The sequence below is a fragment of the Lissotriton vulgaris genome, chromosome 4_1 (genome assembly GCF_964263255.1).
Source record: "Lissotriton vulgaris chromosome 4_1, aLisVul1.2, whole genome shotgun sequence".
NCBI lineage: Eukaryota > Metazoa > Chordata > Amphibia > Caudata > Salamandridae > Lissotriton > Lissotriton vulgaris.
This window is the reverse complement of record NC_141691.1, coordinates 1,602,591,498-1,602,613,149: the sequence shown is the minus strand read 5'-3', so window position 1 is coordinate 1,602,613,149 and position 21,652 is coordinate 1,602,591,498.

Genomic DNA, 21,652 nt, shown 5'->3' with positions numbered 1-21,652 from the left:
TCTCCACAAATGTGGAGGGGCACGGCAGTACTCACCAATCATCTGCTGTAAGATAATTGCAACTTGTGCAACGTTGCACAATCTTGCTTCAAAGAAGGGCACAGAGGTGGAATTGAGCGACTATGAGGACCACAATGATGAACATGCACTACCTGAACCCAACACAGCAGGAGTTGCGCAACCAACAGATGGCAGACAGAGACGGGCAGAGATCACACAGAACTTTTTTTGAGTAAGTAAAGAGACACAGGCAGGTGGAGTATGCACCCAACATAGTTTTATATTTGGCACTACTCAGGTACTCAAATGCACAAATGTGCAACACAAATGTCATCCATGTTATAATGGTAGGCCTGGCTCACTTCCCCATTTAAGGTCATGGAGTGTGGGCTGCATAGGTCATTTCTGGCCATGCCTACTAGTGCCAGATGAAAGTGGTTGGCTGTCCTCTCTTGGTGTTTGGGCTGTTGGCTTACCATGGCATCTGTTGCTCCTCCGTGTCTCAACAACAGGGGGCTTGTCATGCTGCTCCTACTGGTGCTTTCCTCGCTTTCATGTACATCCAGAGCAGCAGTTTGTGCTGTCTGTGCATTAAGCAGCACCTCTACAGCACTGGTCACCCTTGCAAGACCCCTAGACACCTCATTGCTGCTGTGTGTTAGTCCCTCTTGCATGTTGATGCATCGTCTGCATAGAAGGGAAGTGTCTGTGGCCAGGCGGTTCATTGCCTTAGTTTGTTGCTGCGCATGCTGCCTGTCCTTGCGCCTTGTTAACCTGTCCTGGTCCAGTTTAGTGCACAGAAGCTGCACCGATTGTGACATGTCCCGCACACCTGTGGCCATCTCCCGCATCCCTGCAGCCATCTCCCTCATACCTGATGCCATCTCTTTGTTCTCATCAACCAGTGCATGCCCTTGATGCCCTTCCCTATGTTTTCCATATTTGTATTCAGGTGCCTCATCTGGCATTGCACAGACTGGATGGCCTTCCCCTGCATTCTTTGAATCTTTACCATGCTACCCTGCAGCCCACGGAAGACACTGGAACCCTCCAAATGTTGTGCAGCACTGCTAACTCTGAGCCTGCAGCGTCTGGTGCCTGTACACTGCGGCGTCTGGTGCACTGGAATATTGTGTGGCAGTGCTTCCTTCCCCAGCCAAGGTTTGAGTGTTATCCATCTCCATTTCACCTGCTGATGTTTCCATTTCAACCAGTGGAGCAACTGCATGCCTCCTGCTCTTTTGAGGTGCAGGTGTTGTTTGTGGCAGTGACGCAGGCAGTTCAGGTGAGGAGTGGACAGTAGCAGAGGGGATCCTGATTGTTCTGGGGAGGCCTGCAGATGTGGAGACATTTCAAGGTCTTGGGATGGAGGCAGTGGTGTTGGTGCACCAGTGTTCTCTGTGACATTCTCTGCACTTGTGCCGGCCTCCTGGCTGTCATCCCTCTGTGGTGCAGTGCCTTCCTTCTCCCTGGTACGCCTGCGAGATGTCTCGCCTGTGGACATAAAAGCGTACATTAGCTCTGTGCTCCTGCCTCACTGCTTCTACAATTAAATTTTTCTCACTGAAAGACTGTACATATTGCCTCAGCTTGATATGACTGATATGACATGGTAGGTCTTTCAATGACTACATGTCCCATAATGCATTGCTCCTGTATAGTGCTACCTCTACTGGAGTGGGGTAAACACTGCCACATTGGGAAACAGGAAGGTGATGGGGTGGGGGTGATTGCTGTGCATGCGCCTTACCTTTTCTGGTGGCAGCTCTGGCTGAGCTGTCTGCATCTCCCAGTCCACAGACGCTCTCTGCTTCAATGGTGGACTCCACCAGCTCCTCCAACTCAGTCAGAGGAGGTGCATGATTCTTCCCTCCTCCAGTTTTGTTTGCATCCCTGTGGAGCTCTGCAATTTTCTTCTTTGTCATGCCTCTGAGGTCGTACCACCTCTTTTTCAGGTCATCTATGTCCCTTGGAGTCACTCCTACAGCATTCACCTTCGACTGTATTTCCAGCCAAATCTTTCTTTTGGCAGATTCAGCCACAGTCAGGGACTGCTTTCCAAACAATTTCTGGTGTTATTTAACCACCTCTTCCACGAGGACCTGCAGCTCCATGGTGCTGAATTTTATTTTTCTCTTCCTCTCCGGAAGTTCCTTTTCACTCCTGCTTGCCATTTTCCCAATTTAGAAGCTTAAACGTTTTCCTATGGCTCAGGGACTCAGCTCTGCTTTCATAGCCTCTCCAGAACCTTCTAATTACTTCCCGCTGCATGGGTGTAGCCACTTCCTGGTTGGGTGGGGGGTGGTTGCACCTGATTGGCTGACTCCTGAGTTTCACTTTTCTTTCCTATCCAATTTGGTATTTACCGAATCAATATTTCCCATTCATTACTATGGGCCAAAAGGCCCATAGTATTGAATGGGAAGTGACGATTCGGAAAACACCAAATCGGTAAATACCGATTCGGTAAATATCGATTCGGCAAATTCCTAATGGCAGATACCGATCTTTACCGAATCGGTAAAAAATACCGATTTTTTACCTACATCCCAGTTACCGATTCTAAAATACCGAATGGGTAAAATTTGGTATTTTTGAGTCGGCAAAATGGGATTACCTACATCTGGCCCTATGTTCCTAATCTGACTCTGCTTACTACCTCGTATAGGGTGTAAAAGCATGGATGACAAGCTTTACTCAGTACTTAATTTGAGCCAGTGGAGCCCACTGGCACTCATTTTTATGCCCCAACACTTTTTTTTACTAATGACACATTCCCCAAGTGCAAGAGAGTGAAATATGCACAAACGGGAAAAAAGAAGAGGAAAACAGAAAGATCATCGCAAAGGGAGAAAGCAGGATTCTACAAGAGTGGTATGAAAGGGCAGGGAGTGTCTGGCAGTTTATTAAAGAGGCATGAGGTGTATTTCAGACTCCACTGCCTTGGTATTTGGCCTTAGGCGTCTGAGCAGGCTTAGGGCAATGACACGTATTTTTCTACCAATTAAACAGAGCCCTGGTTATACTGCTTAGAGTGCATGGCTGGAAGGGTGTTGTTCTAGTGTTGAGCCTGTGTGTGACACGCTTCCATGTTGTACATGATGACCACGAGTTGCAGTTATGGAGTTATAGTTTGCAGCGCTTAACAGTGTGATGAATGAAGGATTGTGAATTTATAACTTTGTGATGGCTGGCTACTATGGCTAGCTTTGCAGGTCTATTTATTATATTTGCCTTTTTATGTTCCCAATCCACTGTCCTACTGTGGCTGCAGCAGGAGGTTGTCTACTTAGAGATCTGGGGGGAGATAGCAGGTGTAGAGAACACTTGTAGTGAGTCAGACATCTGTCTATAAGTAGGTAAGCCACTGAAAGCTCAAGCCAGGATCAAGTCTGGAGCTTAGCTCTGGCTCAGGTCGAGGTTCAGTTGGAACCTCCGGCCCAAAATGAGGCCAGCTTCTAGTGGCTTCTGCCGGTCTCCATCTACACAGGATGTGGGGTTATGGTCAGAGCTGCTGATTGTGGAACTGGGAAAACCTGGGTGATGCTCAATATCCAGTGATTCTGAGCAAATCACTTAGGGCCTGATTATGAGTATGGACCGCCAGACTTACAGTGTTGTGGTGGTGGCGGTCTTCCGACTGCCCAATTACAATGAGGGTGGTCAGACTGCCATTGCACCACTGCAGCCGCCAAGAGATCCCTGGTGGTGGTGCAGAGATTTGAGGGCCGCAATATGCTTGGTGGTGCCCTTAGGCACCGCAAAGCATATTGCGACTTTCCTGACCGCTAGCAGTCTCATGGAGGTTCTTCCTCCATGAAGATGCTGGCAGAGACGAAATGCCCCTATGCACAGGGTGCGTGCTGGGGGCACATGTGGTGACCACCTGTAATTTTGCACCCCCAGTTCCTGCACGGGAAGAAATGCACAACATGGTGCATTCCTTCGCATGCAGGAACGTGCACTGGCGGTCTAACAGCAGTGCAGTTTATGGCTCATTATGAGCCTTTAAACCACACCTTCAAAGGACCGCCAGGCCGCCCACAAGCCAGACCACAAAAATACTTGCAATCTGGTGGTGGGTTGGTGTTGGTGAGCTTTGGTGGTGCGGGAGCATGGCGGTGGTGTGCTGCCTATTCCGGCACTGCCAAAACTCATAATCAGGTCCTTAATCCCCCAATTACTGTAACCAATGCACGTGACCTTGTCTTATGTAACTGGTATTCATGTAAAACCCTCCAATAATAATTGGATCAGGTTCACGCTATATTTTAAAAATGGCAGAATGTGCAGAAATGGCCTAGGCTCAAAGGGAGAAGTCCCTTAAGGAACTCTTGGTCAAGCAGCCTGGGGGATCGGAAACATATCAAGGAGCACCTAAAGACATGGGGCACATAGACTCGATCGACAAAGCAGATAGCCCAGCCACGAAAGCCTTCATGCTAGAGCTGTTTTCGGCAATTAAGGAAGACATCTTGGAGCTGAAAGGGCAGCTTGCGTCTGACCTTAAAGAGATGTAGATGAGGTGGGTGAAAGAGTAGCTGCACTGGAGGAGCACGAATTGGTGAGAGAAGATGATCTGCACCAACTGCAACAGGCGCTCCTTCACCTACGGGATCAAAATATGGATCTCCAGGCTCACGTAGAGGATCTGGAAAACCGGTCATGAAGGAATAACATTCGCATTCGAGCAGTGCCCTGGAAGGCAGAAGGCGATGACCTGCGAGAATATGTCCTATCTCTTTTTCAGCAAATTCTGGCAAGGATTGCCCCCAGAAGATACAGATGGACCGCACCGCGTTCATCGTGTGGGCCTCCCTGGGGGCGGCACAGCCCCTCCGCCCGATGTGTTGGTCTGCGTGCATGACTTCCAACTTAAGGAGCAGATCTTAAGTATGGCTAGAGCGGCTCAACCGATTCAGTTCGGACACACACACCAGACCTTTTTCAGGACCTGGCGGGATCGACACTAGCGAAACTGAGGGATTTTCTAGTCATCACATCCTACCTCCGGGACAAAGGAGTTCCGTATTCACAGGGCCAACCATTCCGGATCATTTTTAAACACCAAGGGAAGTTGAGGCAGATGCGTTTCCTGATGGCAGAAGGTTGGCAAACCCTCAGCCTCTACGAAACCAGGACGTGAAGAGATGGCGAAAGAGTGTGATGCAATGCTCTCCACCCTTTCGCAGTCCCAAGATCGCCAGTGTACCCCGTGAACCACCTCCACTTACATCAAGGGGATAGCAGTAATTGATGCGGAGCCGGAGGGGCCCAGGAATGACCCGCCCTTTCAGACTTCTTAGGCTCCACTGTGCGGCTTGTAGACCACTGGTCCTTTGTTTGGAGACACTCTGTTACGGTCTCGTCTCCTCTGATATTTCCTCCAAACAGACTTTGGTCTTTAGTTTTTTCTTATTGTCCCAAGCCTTTAATTCAAAACACTTGGGCTCACTATAGGTCAGCTCATGATTTTTGTACTTATATGGGACTGTGCCCTTTCAGGCTGTAAACAGTTTCTTATGTTCTTGTTGGGGTTTCCTTTCCTTTTTCTTTGGGGATTTTCCGAATCTCGCTCTGCAATCACCACCTCCGTATGTTCCTGCACATGCTCCAGCCCATCTCCTGCATTGTGCTCCCATGGTCCTCAGAGCCCAGTAGACATGCTCCCTGACGCTACTTATGCCTAGAGATCTGAAAATTGTTAACCTCAATTTCCGAGGCTTAAATCACCCCAGCAAGTGCACTGCGATCCTCTCACTTCTAGAGCAGTCTGAGGGCAATATTTGTATGCTTCAAGAGATCCACTTATTGGCTAAGGACACCCCGCATGCGTTCCTGACACTTTCCGCACCAATTTTGGTCCTCAAGGGTGGTGAAAAAGAATGGGGTGGCCATTCTATTAGGGGCTAAATTAGAGGGTAAGGATTTGTCTACCTTCTATGAGTCCAAGGGGAGGGTTTTAGCTCTTAGGATCCAAAGAGGTTCTACCGTTTTCACACTATTTAACATATACGCTCCTAGCACACAGCAAGAAACCTTCCTCCGCAGACATATATTGGAGGGTCTAGCCTCCCCTGACTCTGCCTCAATTGTAGGGGGGACTTCAATCTAGTGATGGACAATGAGTGGGACTGATCAGGGCAACGATACATGCAAATAGGGGCCCTCTCTCCTGAGGGAAAGCATTGGCTGGAGGAAAATGGCCTCCATGATGTATGGCGCCTCCGCCATGATGGCACACGCGATTACACATACTACTCCAAAGCACACAAAACATACACAAGACTAGACATGCTCCTGGTTTCTAATGCACTCCTTCCTGGGGTACAAGACACCTCAATTGCTGTGCGCTCCCTCTCAGATCATGCCCATATCTCCCTCTCTTTGTACCCCGTGGGGATCGGATATGCACCGGCTCAATGGTGATTGCACACAGGTCTTCTACACTCCCCCCCTGTGGTGAAGGAGGTCCGTGCCAAGATTACGGATTACTTACAACTTAACGATAATGGCGCAACCCCTTTTGCAGTGGTTTGGGATGCGCTCAAAGTGGTCATTCGCGAAGAGTTCAAGGCCATCTCATCTGCTGAGGCGCAAAAGTGCAAAGAGACCGGCTTAGCCCTTGAACAGGAGGTAGCGGAACTGGAGGCAATACATAAATGTACTGGGGCCCCCAGGGTCTGTCGAGTGATGGAAAAGAAACAAACCCTCCTTAAACGTCACGACTTTGATAGGGCCAAATACGCCTTGACCCGTCTTCGGCACAAGTTCTATCTGGGAGGTGACAAGTGTGGGATGGTGTTAGCGCAGAAATTGCGGGCCAGTGCAATGGCTGGGGCCATCCCTTTCATCAGAAGCTCCACAGGGGAGCAACTCCATCTGGATTCCCAGATTGTCGAAGAATTTCGATTTTTCTATCACTCCCTCTATAGCCCTGACCATCAGGATCTTCCTGAGTCTCGGGATTATCTAATGTCTAGCCAATTCACTGATCTCCCAAAATCAGCAGCTGACCCTCGACTATTCGACTGGAAGAGGTTATCTCTGCCATAACTAAACTGAAGCTAGATAAATCGCCTGGCCCTGAAGGTTACCCTACTCTTTACTATAAAACATTCTGTCATGAACTGGCCCCCTTACTCGCTCGTCTGTTCAATTCCTTCCAAGCGGGGCGATGACGAACTCGATGGGAGAGGCAGCAATTTCTGTGCTCCTTAAGCCTAATAAGGACCCAAGCCACTGTGGATCATACCCCCAATCTCGCAACTCAACAACAATGCAAAATTGTTTACAGGCATCCTCGCTGCATGGCTAAATCCCCTCACGGCTGGTCATATAATCCCCGATCAGGCAGGATTCATCCCCACTCGGCAAGGAAGCGGTAACACTAAGCGCACCCTACACCTCATTGACAGCATCCACCACTCTAAGGTTGGCGCGGTACTCTTCTCAGTGGACACGGAGAAGGTGTTCGACAGAGTATGATGGCCATACCTGTTTTACATCCTCCACAGTTTCGGGTTTGGTCCCCATGTTATCGCTTGGATACAATGCATTTATCAGGCCCCTCAGGCATTTGTGCGGGTCAAGGGGGTCTCCTTTTTCAAATTGCCCGGGGCACGAGGCAAGGGTGTCCCCTATCTCCCCTTTTATTTGCCCTTTACATGGAACCCCTCACACAGAAAATACGGGACCATCCGGACATTCAGGGCCTCAAATTTGGGGGCGACTTCCACAAAGTCAGCCTATATGCCGATGATATTATCCTCTCCCTCGTGCAGCCCCTTACTTTCCTTCCCACACTGTTAGACAAACTTGAAGCCTTTGGCCAGATATCGGGCTTTAAGGGAAACCTCAACAAGTCTCAGGTCCTCAATCTGTCCCTGCCACAAATTCAGGCAGAGGCCCTTCAATGGTCTCTCCCCTTGCAATGGTCCCATGATCCGGTCCCCTACCTGGGTATCCTTCTGACCCCCTCAATCCCACACAAACTGGAAGTTAACAACAAGGCTCTAGTAGCACAGACACAACGTGCCCTGGATGGGTGGGCTAAACATACGCTATCATGTTTTGGACGCAATGCTGGGGTAAAAATTATGCTATTGCCTTGCATCTTATATATATTCCAAACCCTTCCATTGACTCCACCAACTGACACCGTACGTTCACTACAGTTGTCTTTAAACAATTTTGTCTGGGTTAATAAGAAAGCGCACCTCTCAGTGGCTCAACTTTCGCGTTCCAGAGACGACGGTGGGGTGAGGCTACCACTCATCCATAAATACTTACAGGCGGTACATCTGCGTTATGTGCTGGAATGGAATCGCCCACTGTCAGAGAAACACTGGACCTTCATGGACCAGGCGGTGGCGGGTGTGAATTTTTGGAGAGGATTTTGGCATCCTTGCCGCCTTTGTTCCTGGGGCCTCTACACATCACAAGTTACGGCAGCCACCATGAAAGTGTGGGATAAGGTAGCGCTTGCAAAAGGCCTCACCACATTTCCCTGCTCGATGATGCCCCTGGTGGACAATCCGGACTTTCCCCTGGGGGTGAAATCCTCTGTCGCCCAGAGATGGAGAGAGGTGGGCTGCAAATGACTGGGACACCTGTTCGATCTCAAGGGCATCATTCCATTTAGCCGAATACGCCACGATCTTGACCTTTCCCGCTCAGATGAATATTACTATGTGCAATTGCGGCACTGAGCCACTTCTCGGGCCTACCTTCCACAAGCCTCTCATAAACTAATCTCTTTTGAACAATGGGCGGCGAAGAAAGAGGACGACAAACATCTCATATCAGAATTATATATGCTCTCTACTCCAAGGCTGAAAGGAACTCAAACTCATGGACAACTCAGGTGGGAGGCAGAACTCGGTAGGGTTCTCACAGACAAAGAATGAGATAAAATTCATTATAGGGCGTACCACACTGCAAACCATACAGCTGGGAGCGAATCTGCGTTTAAAGTTGCAACATATTGGTACCTCATTCCCGCTAGGATTCACCAATGGAACAAAAACCACACTGAGGAATGCTGGCGTGGCTGTGGGATGTCAGGCTCCCTTGCTCACCTTCAATGGAATTGCCCAAAGCTAGAGCGATTCTGGGAATTGGTTCTCAATGATATTGATGCAGCCTTCGAAACCGAGATACCCCACTTCCCTGCCTACACTTCTTTAGGGCTGTCCAACCCCCTAAACTTCCCTCTGAGGTCACTACGCGGCAGGAAAATAGCACTGGCTCTCCTTGCAGCACGTCAGGCGATCCTACTACACTGGGGCATTACAACAGTACCTGATCATTCAGCCTGGATCCATCGGCTCTGGATGATCTTAGCAATGGAATGGATTTCATTAATTCAGGCGCAGAAAGGTGAGAAATATGCAGAACTTTGGGTTTCATTTATTACATTGCTATCGAAAGATCTCTGTGAGATCACTTGCCCCAAACTCCTGCAAGTTTTACATTTCATACCTCCCCCAGTGAATTGCGCAGCCCCTTAAGGAAACGGAGCAAGAGCAGGTGGGCTGGTGAACAACGGCTCCTTTATAACTCTAGACAATCAGGTATGGAGTCCCCCCATTTTCTTTTGCCTTTCCTGTTTGGGGGGTGCGTGCGTGGGAAGGAGGGGGTTCTCTTTATATTCTTTTCTCATTGTTGTCTCCCCACTGGGTTGACTCTTGCTTTGGGCCACATTGACTTTCTGAAGATACAGGCTGAATGGACATAATAGCCTTGCTTCTATTAGATGCCTGCTTCTAGGATGTAGGCCCTAATACAATGCCTTATGTACATCTTGGCAAGCACTGTTGGTAGCTGCCGACCCCTGTGGTTGTAGGCTGAAGGCTGTGTGCAACTAATGAATGAGCCACCTTTCAAATGTCTAATGAAACAGATTTGTTCCATAAAACGGCAGAATAAGGCACTGAGATGTAAAAATAAAGCCTTACCATAAGGAAAGACAAATAGAAACCCATTCATTGACTAATTCATACAATGTGAAACAAGGAAACCTGGACAAGTCGTAGCTCCCCTGCTTAGTTGTGTTACTCGAGGCAAATATTTTATTTCACCAAAACTCTTTTTTCTTCATTATTGCATATAAAAATTACTTTCAAATATGTGAGTTCAGACTTTAGTTGTACAAAAATATCAATTTTAAAAAGTACTTCTCAGTGCAGTGCTATAATGTGCCCTCTTAGTGTCAAAGCTTCAACACTTAAAAAAAAAACACTTTTTTTAATTTTGAAAAGACTCCATCATATTTGTTTTATGATTTACACAGCACAAATTTTCAGGGCTTGGCTTGGGCATAGGCTCCATGATCTGAGCCAGGCCCTTGGCTCGGCTCTAGCTCAGCTCTCCCTGTTCATTTCTTGGCTCACCCACCACTACATCTGCCTGGAAGGACTGCTTTATAGTTCTCCTTTATACAATTACCAATATGAGCATCAAAAAGCGTAGGACACTAGATTGACAATATATTGTATGACTGTCCTGTTACTGGTAGGGTTCAAGAAGCAATTGGTATGTGATGTATGTGATGACAGAGAGATAATATCAGATTGAGTCAGAGAGGACTGTTTGAATGATGAGTCAGAGAGGACTGTTTGAATGATGAGAGTTACTGACGGGCATGGCCGGTGAAGGTAAGAGTTGTGGGGCAGGACAGGGTGAGGGGAGTCGACACATGACAGAATCGGGAAAAATAAAATAAATGAACCACTTACCTTGCACTGATGCAGTGAGTGCAAGGTAATTGTTTTTTTCCCTATTCCATCATCTGTTGACTTCGGTGATTCCAGAAGGGTTGGGACTGCCGCTTACTATCGCTAGCTGGCCTTAAGTTGGCCAATAAGAGGAGGCAGCAGGGCCTAACTCATTACTGAGTTGGACCTGGTCGGTGAGACTTCTGACCCCACCCCACTCTGTGATGAGGCATCAAAAATAGACACTCAGCCTAGAGCACTTCAGGACTTAAAACTGAAGTGTCCAGGTCCTAGGCTATCAGTGACACTCCCCCTCATCTCAAGGCACTTTGCCAGGGTGAACAGGTTACGCCCACAAGGATATGATATCTTCAGTCCTGCAAAGATCAGCACAGGCAGCAAGGCAGCAAGGCAGCTGAACATTTAGCGCATGTCTAGATTCTCACTGCTTGACCTGAAAATAAAGAATGTGTGTCAGGCTGACCTTTGCTCAGCCTAACATAACAGGTGTATTTGTATAGCGCACGTTCACCCCAGCAACAGGGCATCTTGGCGCTGAAATAACAGATGTATATTGTTACCCAACTCAATGGTACTCATTTTATCGACCTCAAATGGATGAAAGGCTGAGTGGACCCGCCGGGATTTGAACCTGTGACCATGAGGTCAAACACAGGCCCCTGCAGTGGATGCATTAGTCCACTGAGACACCAGATTCATCCACATACACTCTTTAGGTCAGCCAAAATGTGGTGGGGGGCGATCCTCCTGGTCACCCCCTCCTGCTTCCGGAAATGATGCCCTCGTGCATAGTAGGGATCAGAGTCCCAAACTTCCTCGCCTCTAAAAATAGCTCCAGTAGTTTCTCAGTCAGTGTTACTGAATAGGCCTGTAGGAAATCCGCTGGGAATCAGTTACCTCCAGGAGCCTTTGCCGTATTTAACTCCTGCAAGCCTAAGCTCCCTGGTGTAATAGCCTACTCTAAGTATTTTGCCTTGTCTCGTGAGAAACGAGGTAGGTCCAGTCCTGTAAGGAATTTCTCTGCACAGCTCCTGCTGATCATCGACCCTGGCTAAATGTAAACCCTGAAAGTGGCCCTCTAAGACCCTGAGAATCACGACGTACCCACCCCAAAGGTCGGCCAACTGTTGCTGAGAGGCGTCAAATTCCACCACCAATTACCGACGTACATCACATGTGGTCTCTATACAGGCCCCATGGACCACTGCCTTCAGGGTGTCCCATTCATTAGCCCTAGAGATAGTAGTGCCCCAGTTGCACTCCAGATATTCCTGAATGGCAGTTACTAATGTCTCCCAGCTAGCTGGGTCAATCAGGAGTTGAGTGCATGTGCCATCTCCTAACCGCTAGTAAACTCCCCCCGCCAGCCCCTTAATGTAGATGTAGCAGCACTGGTGCATAGTCTGAAAGGAACCTCTCCAAGTGATAAATCGCTTCATCATCTCTGGGTCTAACCTCGCCAACAGCAGTCGATCTGAGCAGCTGTATATGTGGTGTGCCAGTGAGTGGCATGTGAACTGCCCTGATCGTGGGTGTGCCAGGGAGCCATCAAATCCAAGTTATCCATGACTCGAGAGAGGGACTCTGTCATCCGGGGCTTCGTACCATTTTCCCATCTAGTATGCAATTAAAATCTCCTGCCCGGATTATTGGGGCACCCACGCTGCCCTCTAGCAATACCTGCATGGCTCCATAAAACTGCTCACTGTAAATATTTGGGCCATAGGTGTTCAGAATGGTGAGGTCCTTGCCGTCATGCTTGCCCTGAAAGAGCAGACAACGCCCCTCCACATCTGCATCTCTGTACGCATGGTGAAAGAGCACCCCGGGGCACCAGATAGCACCCCCTGCCTCTGCCCTAAAGGATGGGCCGCTGCTTCTTACACAGACTTCTTTTTTTAAGGCAGTATGACAATGTGATGTGATAGCCTAAAGTGTGGAGTTCTGTTTTGTCTGTGTTGAATGAATTGTATTTGTTGGTATAGTTGCATTTTTGGGAGGAATCTTTGTATTATGCAGACTAGCTTTAGGGTGGCCAGGTGCAAAGTAAACAAGCATTGGCATAGCCAATAGGTCTCGCTTCTGGGACCTTCTAAGTATTTAGTTATGCAGCACAACATCCTTGGTGCAACAACATCAACTGTTGCGTGACTAAACACTTATAAGGTCCCAAAGGCGCGACCTATTGACTATGCCATTGCTTGTTATTTTTTGTTTTTGGGAGAAACTGGGATAGTGCCAGGAGGGTCAAGGGTGAGTGGCAGGCCATGGGGGTGAAGGGAGATGCCAGAGAGGTGAGGAGTGAGTGCCAGGGAGATGAGACATAAGAGTCAGGAGGGTCAAGGGTGAGTGCCAGGGAGGGGAAGGGTGAGTGCCGAGAAGGGGGAAGCATGTGTGCCAGGGGTGAGGGGTAGCTGCCAGGCCAGGGGGGTGAAGGGCTAATGCCACGGAGGTGAAAGTTGAGTTCCAGGTCAGGGGGATGAAGGGTGAGTGCCAGGTAGATGAAGGTTGAGTGCCATGGAGGTGAGACGTAAGAGTCAGGAGGGCCAAGGGTGAGTGCCAGGGAGGGGAAGGGTGAGTGCAAGGGGTGAAGGGTAGCTGCCAGGCCAGTGGGATGAAGGGCTCGTGCCATGGAGGTGAAGGGTGAGTGCCAAGGGGTGAGAAGTGAATGCCAGGAGAGACATGGGTGAGTGTCAGGGAGGTGACAGTTGAGTGTCACACAGAGTCAATGCTGAGTGCCAGCAAGGGAGAAGGGTGACTGCCAGGTGCGAGGAGTGACTGCCAGGCCTGAGGGGTGAAGGGTGAGTGCCAGGGAGGTGAGGGTGAGTGACAGACTGCAAACAGTAGTGAGCTAGGGTCTAGAAGGAGGTGCGGAGATCATCACCCGGTGTGTGCCAGGCTGGAATGCACCAGTGCCAGGCCAGACTTGGGTGGATGCAAGAACCTCTGAAAGGCGGGTGCCAGGTCACTCGTGACCTTAGTACACAACTGGGGTGCGCAGGAGAGACTAACATCTTCATACAAGAAACTATTCAAAATCCTGAATACTACACTATGGTCTTGCAACCTTATGTGGAAAATAATTAGCAAATGAATGGGCTTCTGTAGCAGACTTGCAGTTTGGTACAGCAACTTTTTGAGATAAAGTTTGCATTGCAAATAAGCCAAAAACTAACACAATTTGAATTAGTAACAGTAAGATTCGCAATGAACTAGAGACAAGTTAAAAAACCACCCCAGAATTGAACCAAGGATACAGAATAATAAAAATGGGGGCAATATTGGTTTCCTTTTCACAGCTGACAGCCAAAAAAACAGGGTGTTGCGGAGAACTCGGATTCTGGTGGATTCAGAATTTTTAAAGAGTACATTTTTCATAAAACGTTTTGTTGCGGTTGTGTATGTGGTTGTGGTTGTATGGTTGTTGTTGTGTATGTGTGTGTGGTTGTGTGTGTGGTTGTGTGTATGTGTGGTAGTGTGTGTGTGTGTGGTTGTTTGTGTGTAGTTGTGTGTGAGTGTGGTTGTGTGTGGTTGTGTGTGGTTGTGTTGTGGTTGTGGGTGTGGTTGTGTGTGTGGGTGTGGGTGTGGTTGTGGGTGTGGATGTCAGTGTGATTGGGTGTGGTTGTGTGTGTAGTTGTGTGTGTTTGTGTGTGTAGTTGTATGTGTGTGGTTGTGTGTGTGGCTGTGTGTGAGGCTGTGTGTATGGTTGTGTGTGTGGTGTTATGTGTGTGTGTAGTTGTGTGTGTTTGTGTGTGGTTTTGTGTGTGTGGTTGTGTGTGTGGTGTTGTGTGTGTGTGTGTAGTTGTGTGTGTGGTTGTGTGTGTGTTTGTGTGGTTGTGTGTATGTGTGGTAGTGTGTGTGGTTGTAGTGTGGTTGTGTGTGTGGTTGTGGGTGTGGTTGTGGGTGTGGATGTCAGTGTGGTTGTGTGTGGTTGTGTGTGTAGTTGTCTGTGTTTGTGTGTGTGGTTGTATGTGTGTGGTTGTGTGTGTGGTTGTGTGTGGCTGTGTTTGTGGTTGTGTGTTTAGTTGTGTGTGGTTGTGTGTGTGGTTGTGTGTGGTTGTGTGTGTGGTGTTGTGTGTTTGTGTGTGGTTGTGTGTGTGTTTGTGTGGTTGTGTGTATGTGCGGTAGTGTGTGTGTGTGGTTGTGTGTGGTTGTAGTGTGGTTGTGTGTGTTGTTGTGGGTGTGGCTGTGGGTGTGGATGTCATTGTGGTTGTGTGTGGTTGTGTGTGTAGTTGTCTGTGTTTGTGTGTGTGGTTGTATGTGTGTGGTTGTGTGTGTGGTTGTGTGTGGCTGTGTTTGTGGTTGTGTGTGTAGTTGTGTGTGGTTGTGTGTGGTTGTGTTTGTGGTTGTGTGTGTGGTGTTGTGTGTTTGTGTGTAGTTGTGTGTGTGGTTGTGTGTGGTTGTGTGTGTGTGTGGTTGTGTGTGTGGTTGTGTGTGTGGTTGTGGTTGTGTGTGTGGTTGTGTGTGTGGTTGTGGTTGTGTGTGGTTGTGTCTGTGTGTTGTTGTGTGTGGTGTGTTTGTGTGGTGTGTGTGGTGTGTGGTGTGTGTGGTTGTGTGGTTCTGTGCGTGGTTGTGTGTGTGGTTGTGGGTGTGCGTGTGGCTGTGATTGTGTGTGTTTTTGTTTGTGTGTGTGTGGATGTGTGTGGTTGTAGTTGTGTGTGTGGCTGTGTGTATGTGTGTGGTTGTGTGGTGTGTGTCTGTGTGCTGTGTGTGTGTGGTTGTGTGGTTGTGTGTGGTGTGTGTGTGGTTGTGGTTATGTGTGTGGTTGTGTGTGTGGTTGTGGTTGTGTGTGTGGTTGTGTGTGGTTGTGTGTGTGTGGTTGTGTGTGTGGTTGTGTGTGGTTGTGTGTGTGTGTGTATGTGTATGTGTGATTGTGTCTGTGGTTGTGTGTGTGGATGTGTCTGTGGTTGTGCTTTTGTGTGGGGTTGTGTGTGTGGTTGTGTGTGTGGTTGTGTGTGTTTGTGTGTGTGGTTGTGTGTATATGGTTGTGTGTGTGGTTGTGTGTGTGGATTCGCGTGTTGTGGTTGTGTGTGTAGTTGTGTGTGTGTGTGGTTGTCTGTGTGGTTGTGTGTGTGGTTTTGTGTGTGGTTGTGGTTGTGTGCGTGTGTGTGTGTGGTTGTCTGTGATTGTGTGTGTGGTTGTGTGTGAAAACTAACATTCTGGTGGCGATATCCCCTTATAAATATGCCCCTCAATGTCGTTGTCAACAGTTCTCTGTCTGCGATTGTACTTGTACTGGTGAGGTGGAGGTGTGTCAGAAACAACGTTTATTAAAACCATCAGTGGGACGGCCATGTTAGGCAAGATGGTCCCAGTAAGGGAAAACAATCAATTGTTGTGATGTACAGAGAGAAAACTCTCTGCACATTCTAGTCATTGTATTTTTGTTTTTCTGAAAAAAGCTTTCATTTTCAGATTTGAATTTAGAAAAACAACAAAATATGCTATGTGAGGGCAAACAATGAAGGAATTCTCTCGGAAATCTGCTCTACCTTCACTGCATCTCCCATGCTGGTGGATGGACACAAGCTCTAAAGATCCCCACCAAGTAGGCAGAGATCCCTAAGTAAAGGTAGGTGCTTCACCGGGAGCAGCGACGGCTCGTGGAGGGAGTTACGGTGGGGCAGGAGGGTGGGGAGGGGGAGGGGCAGGGTGGAGGTTGCTAAAAACCGGCATATGGATAATTGCAGGTAAGTAAACAATTTAATTAATAAAACGAATTTCGTAGCTCGCACTGCATTGCATTTTGCGATGCAAGGCGCACTACGAAATTCGTTTTATTAATTAAATTGTTTACTTACCTGCAATTATCCATATGCCGGTTTTTAGCAACCTCCACCCTGCCCCTCCCCCTCCCCACCCTCCTGCCCCACCGTAACTCCCTCCACGAGCCGTCGCTGACCGGGAGGCTTGGGGAGAGGCCAGGGACACTTCTGACCCAGCAGGGCGGTGGACTAAGTATCAGAGTCCAAACTTTTATTTTTTTATACATTCATGATCTGCTTCAGAAAATGGGGTCCATTTAAAATAACTGTGCTGTATTAAAAAGCAATCACAGACATGGTGTTCTGCTGGCCCAGTAGGCTACTGTTTGGGTTATGGCTTCTAATCAGGGTGAGTCGAAATGTACGATCTACCTCATTAATACGCATATCCGATTCGAGCCACTGTGATTTGAATTTCTAAGAAAATAGTACATAGGTCGTTTAAAAAAAAATCTTTAGTGGTTGCAAAAAAACAGTTTGAAGATTGCAACCAGTATTTTGCAACCAGATAATAATACATCTGGCCCTCTATTCAATAATGCATCCACTAAGAATATCCTCATGTAGCCTGCAAAGCACAGGTTTGAGTACTTGAACATTTTAGCTGTGTGCATCATCAAAAGAGTAGTACCATTGATTGAATTGATAAATTGTGAAGAAATTGACAACTATCATTACTTTTCAAAAACAATTGAGTTATATGTTTGCTAAATAGACAGTCATTGTTTGAGCAAATGCTCACAAAGACCTTTCCCAGCTTCAGAAAACAACGCACTTTCACATCTTTATTTATCTCTCACAAACATTTAAAATGTACAATTTTGTATTTGTTACCTCCGATGTATTTCTAAATTTGCAAAAATCTGTCCAAATTGTGTATGCATTTGACTTCAGACACCTGATACACATCACTGCTTGTCCTTGAAGTGAGGCTTTGTGGAAAGTGACTCAATTCATGCCACTCGGCAGGCTGCAGATTGCTGATCTACACTGCGGCACACACACACTAAGGCCCAGATTTACAAATGCTTTGTGCTGGGTTTGCACTCTTTTCTAATGCAAACCCACTGCACAGTGCTTGAGTGGGATTAAGTATCCTATGTAAATCATTATTTGTGTTGACTAGTAACCCAAAGTAACGCTGGGTTTCACAATGCGCTGCCATGCATTACTTTGTGTCAAGGTTTGTGGGTGGTGCCTAGGCATTCTCACTCAATTACCCATGGGTTTTTTTGTGCAATAACTATCCATTAAGAATTGTGAACAGGTGTTTGTGCAAAAATCCTATGTCTCCTCGAGGCAGGCGCAATGAGGAGAAATGTTTTTGTTTCTCCTTGTTTTTACCACTTTGTATGTGTGTTGCAGTGTCCAGCACACACACAAAACACACATACACCCTTGAACTATAGCACAAGGGTGTCTACGTTGGGGCATCGCTGCCTAAAGTGCACTAGAGCAGGGAAAGAGCAGAACAGTGCCACATTTTAGTAGATCTGGCATTGTTCTTGGTCTACTTTCTATTTCACACAATTCAGCTGAGCAACCTTATTTGCTGCCCTGCGTTGCATGACTTCTTGATAAATCCGAGCCTTAAATGAGCACAAGGCCTGATGTGTGTCATGTTTTTGGCACACTACATTGGGGCCAATTCCAGCACAAGAATAGCTGCTGGAACAAGAATCAGAGCAATTCCCACTCAATGCTGCATTGCCCGCTGAACATCTTTAGACCTTGAGGGGCACATTAACAAGCCTCTTGCGCCACTTTTGCATCACTTTTCCCATGTTAAAAATGGCGCAAAAGTGGTGCAAGGGGCTTGTAAATCTGCCCCTTAGTACTGTGTGAATGTAAGCGGCATCTGAAAATTTCTATGTTTGATACTAGTGGAGCCTCTCGTTAGTCATAACCAGCCACACTAGGGGGCATATTACCAACAACTAGCGATAATTATCGCTTTGTTGGTTTTGCGGCGATTTTCATCGCTTAGGAACCTTGCTATTATCAAGGTTTATCTCCTAAGCCATAAAAATCGGCCGAAATGCATGAATATCGCTGAAAAGTCAGCGATATTCATGCATTACCGAGCTAATGCTCTTAGCCATGTTATCCACCTACCATTGGATAACATGGCTAAGAACTGCTCAGGGGCAGGTGTTAGCTTTTGGAGATATTCGCGCTCAGCGCGAATATCTCCAAAAGTTGGTAATAGGAGATAGCGATGTTAGCGACTGTTTCCAGTCGCTAACATCTTGGCACGCCCACTTTGCATGTCATTAGTGATAAATATCACTGACATGCAAAGCGGGGCCCAAGATGGTCGCTATCTCCTACTAGCTGTCGCTAACTGGTGTTAGAGACAGCTAGGTAATAGGGAGATAATTTTATCTCCGCTTTCTTGGCTTTTAAAGCCAAAAAAGCGGACATAAACCCCCTTGATAATATGCCCCTGTGTGTTTAGTATAATATGTATCTGACCTGTCGCCATTCACACTCGAGCCCAGTCTCAATCAGTATATTGTGCTTCTACCGATATTTCTTCCGTTCTTTTTTATTTCATTCTTCCACCAATATTTGAAGTGCTACAGTGACAATACAAACAAGTTCAATTAAATATATCACACCCTCCATAATAAAATCAGGATAAAGTGACAGAAAATAAAAAGTGAAAATATAAAAAGTTAAATGGGACCTGCTTTGGGGGGAAAGTCTGGCATCTAGCCTACTGACAATGAATACATTAAGTGTAATCCATTTTTAAACAAAAGAGTAGTTCTTTGAATTATGCATTTTGAGGCTCCAACATCGAGGCAGTCATTTTCAGAGCCTCTTAAGTGGTTCTACCCAGCAGCTGTGACAGGGCTGCGCCTTCTGTACTTGAATGGCAGCATGATGTAATTTTTAAAGAGCTCTTTATCCAAGCATTGTTCACAGTTCTAAAAGATTATGGTGATTTCAACTTCCAAGCACAGAGAAACAGCTCAAAGTTAATACTTTGCTCTGATGGATGTATTCATTTCAAAGTGAGCTGCAAGTAGAAAGCTCAATTACTGTTCAAGGTATTCTAATGTAAATATGCACTGGCGATAAGAGAGGGAGAGGGAGTGGGGGTGGAGTACCATAATCCAAAGTAAGAGATGAGTATTAAAGTGGGACTGCCAATACAGTTGGTTAAATATTGTTCCTTTATGCGAAGTTTTGCCACTAGAAATTGCCAATGTCACCGTTTAATATGTCAGTGCAATGTCCAATGTCGCAGTTCAATTTCATCGCTCCCATTTCATTCCTTCGAGGATGACAGTATCATCTCCACAATACATCATCATCTAGGACATAAACCAAAAGCCAATTCCCGTGGCAACTCGATAATATTGGACCAAGTATTAAGGTACCCAGAGTCAATCGAAAACCCAACTCCAAGAAGACTTTTCACCTCAAGAGACACAATCCACCTTTACTCCCTGGCCACCATCCCAACCACATGTCGCCCCGTGCTCTGTCCAGTGATCTGTCCAGCCACAGGGGAGATTCCTCTCTTTATGAAATGAAATGAAATTGGGTTTTGTAAAGCGCGTTACTACCCGGAGGCCTTGTAGCGCCATTCCCGCCATTACCACCATTCCCCAAAATACTTCCTCATGGAAATGTTTGAATTAATCAAGACTCTCTTCCCAGACAAAGGGGTCACGAAGGGAGAATCAATACCAGATGTAGTATTTTTGGAGCTGGAGAAAAGGGGAACTGTGAGGCCCCTCTATTTTGCAGATGCACTGGTTACTCAGTAACAGCGTAGGAAGAAGCAACGTCTTTGGCATCTTTACAAGAAGTAGCACCTCTGGTAAGAATATCAGTAAAATAGGTAAAAACAAACATACATTTGAAAACTCTAACTAAAATACAAATATTCTAAAAGTATTGAACTTTTCCCTGTTCTCTCCACCTATATTTTACACTAAGATTTAGGTATCAGGGTGAGTGTTAGACCTGTCAGCTTTAGGGTGATCTCCCCTCAAACCCATTGTCTTCTTCCTCCTGTGTTTGCTGAACTTGTTTTGTTGGTTTTCAGACTCTGCACACTTCACTACTGATGTTTCCCCTCTGTTGATAGAATTTAGGTTGAACACTTATTTCGTTGATATGGATATAGGTGAATTATGTAAATATGTAATGTATATGATAGTCACATCATTTTATTTTGGAGTCAATTGTTCTTTTTTTTTTTTATTACAAGCCGTAGGATAATAAGAAAAATACATTGGTACATTAATTTCTTAATGATTATACATACATTGGGCAAAAATTTACAATATCCAAGAGACAACTCTAGACAATAAAATGCCACAGCGATAATACAAAAAAACAAAAAAATAAACTGCAATAATGCACTGCTGGCCATATCGATATAGAAATACTAGTTGAAGAACAACTGATATTATGCTTCAAAATTTTAAACCTATCAAAATATTAGTTTCAAAACGTCTTAAATTACCTAATATGTAAACAACTGTTAATCAGCAGCATCAAGGTTATTATTATTCTACCGTTCATAAAGTGCTAGTGCAAAAATGGAAAGACTGACGCTTTAAAACCACATAAAAACAACATTAATATAGTTCTGAAAGTGCTAGTGTTATTACGTGCAAAATTTGGCCTATATAAAGTGACTAATGCAATAAAGTGCCGATGTATAATATCACAAATAGTAATGCATTTCATGAAGTGTAGATATAAAGACGTAAAAAAAAATTTTTTTTGACTAATATATATGAAAAAAGTGCTTAGCATTTTAATATAGCACGACAAATGGATACTATATTTCCTCGATTGCAAATGTAATACCATCTTACAATTAATTAAAATATAATATAAATGTGGCCTACATAAAGTGATTTATGCAATTAAGTGCCAATGTATAGTAGCACAAATAATAATACCATCTTGCAATTAACTAAAGTATATCAATCACCTTCCTTTTAACAGTTCAAGCATGTTAAAATAGTTCCAATTCCTTTCAAATCTTGCAATCGCACCCTCTCTACCTGCATATGCTCTCTCAAAATTATATGTCCTTCTCATTTTATTGACCTACTTAACATGACAAGGGCTCAACATAGATTTCCAATTTTGCAAGATCAGGGACGGTGCCACAGC